Genomic DNA, 1,965 nt, shown 5'->3' with positions numbered 1-1,965 from the left:
TACATTCTGAGGGGAGAGAAAGAAAACTGATAGTGGTATGAACTTTTCAAACCTCAAAGCCCACCAGTGACACAGCTCCTTCAACAAGGGAAAACCTCTTAATCCTTCCCAAGCAGTTCCAACAAATAGAACAGACCATTTTCATTCAAACCACAACAATCATTCTAAATCATAGGGTATAGTCTCCCAGCCCAGCAGGGATCAATGGAAATACTAAATCTACATCCTGTGAATCTCTTCCTTCACAGAGGGAACCGTGGACAGCTCCTTGTTCTGTGTTGCCCACTTTCAAGAACATGGGATGATCCTAGAAACGCCAGCAAGGGTGGACCAGCATTACGCAGTACTGGAGAACCCAAGCTTCTCCCCAATGGGAGTTCTCCTGAGAATGATTCCTGCTGTTGGACACTTCATCCCCATCACTTCCATGACATTGCTCTACTATCACCTCAATTTCGAGGACACAACCTTTCACCTTTACCTGGTCCCCAATGACTGCACTATTCGGAAGGTGACACTAAGGACCACAAACGTGGGGCCATGATTGGCAAAAAGAAAGTTTGAGTTATAGCTACTGAGCCCTTTGGAAAGATTCTGAACTGAGAATTGGAATGTATTTCTATATGGGGAACATGGGGTGCCTATACAATTCTGCCTTCTTTCTGCCCCCTACCCACCAGAGTCTCACTCAACTGTCTTTCATGCCAATTTACTAATCACTGAACAGCCTCTATAGCATCTTTCCACCCACCATAAAGATGAAAATACTCTATGCCCAACCTGTAGCAATTCCCTTCTTCTGTGCCAGTAACCCTGTACCCAGAATGAACATGAACAGTGCCAATAATCCAAATATCAGTGTGTCAGAACACAAGGTAGAAGGGAGCTCATGAGGTGTCATCACCCTACCTCACAAAACGTACCTTACTTTATTCAGATCAGATGCTGTAATCCAGAAATCTTGATAAATCCCTGTCTGTAATGTTCCCTAGGCCATTGATGAGGAAGAAAAGATCTTTCAGTTTGTGCGTATAAACTAGCCACCCCTAGTAGATGCTCTTTACATTGGTTCCCGCTATATTGTGTCTGGCTCCAAAAAGGTGGAAATTATCCCAAAGGTGAGCAACCAGGTGTTTCTGATGCCAGACTTGGCAAAAATGTGGGGCTGTCTACAAGGCTTTGTAGAAAAGTGAGACTGGGGAGAAAGCAATTAAGAAGATTTGGGATGAGCAGAATACATGAAAGTTAGCTGGAATTAATATAAGGAACTCAACAAGAATGCAGATAAGACATGGGAACTTGAGAAATTCAATTCAATGTACCACAGAGTTTCCAGCCAAACAAGGAGAGAAGTCCAGGCTAAGGATTTCTGAGCAGGGCTTTAAAGATGCACTCTCACTTATCTGTGGCTGTTACAGTTCGAATCAGAAATGTCTCCTACAGGTGTAAATGCTTAAACAGTAAATGTCAGTCTCCAGACAATGGTAGTATTTTGGGAATATGTGGAATCAAATCTGTGAGGCCTGGCTGTCAGAAGCATGCCATATGTGGCAAGCCTCAAGGCTTATAGCCATGCCCTACTCCCACCTCAGACTGCTCATTTCTCATCCTCTGCGATATAACAGGCCATGCCACAAGTTTTTCCGCTAAGAATGGAGCCCCAGCCTCTATGCCTTCACCACCATGAAATTAAACAACAGCATAAACCTTTCCCTAAGGTGCATCCTGTCAGGTTTTGTCAGAATATTGAGGAAAAGAACCAGCATGCTGGGTCCCAGATAGATCCTCAATGTTCTGATTAAAGATGCATGTTCAAAGGCTGTGGGTCACTTCAGTGCAAAGGATAGTCAGTGTCTAATATGGTGTGCAAGATCAAGAGATGATGAGATTGTGGAAAGCCTTCATTCACATGAGTAGAGGCTTCTCACACAGTCTGCCCACCTCTCTCTCTCTCTCTCTCTCTCT

This window comes from Mastomys coucha, unplaced genomic scaffold (genome assembly GCF_008632895.1).
Source record: "Mastomys coucha isolate ucsf_1 unplaced genomic scaffold, UCSF_Mcou_1 pScaffold5, whole genome shotgun sequence".
In the NCBI taxonomy this organism is placed as follows: Eukaryota; Metazoa; Chordata; class Mammalia; order Rodentia; family Muridae; genus Mastomys; species Mastomys coucha.
This window is presented reverse-complemented; position numbering follows the sequence as displayed.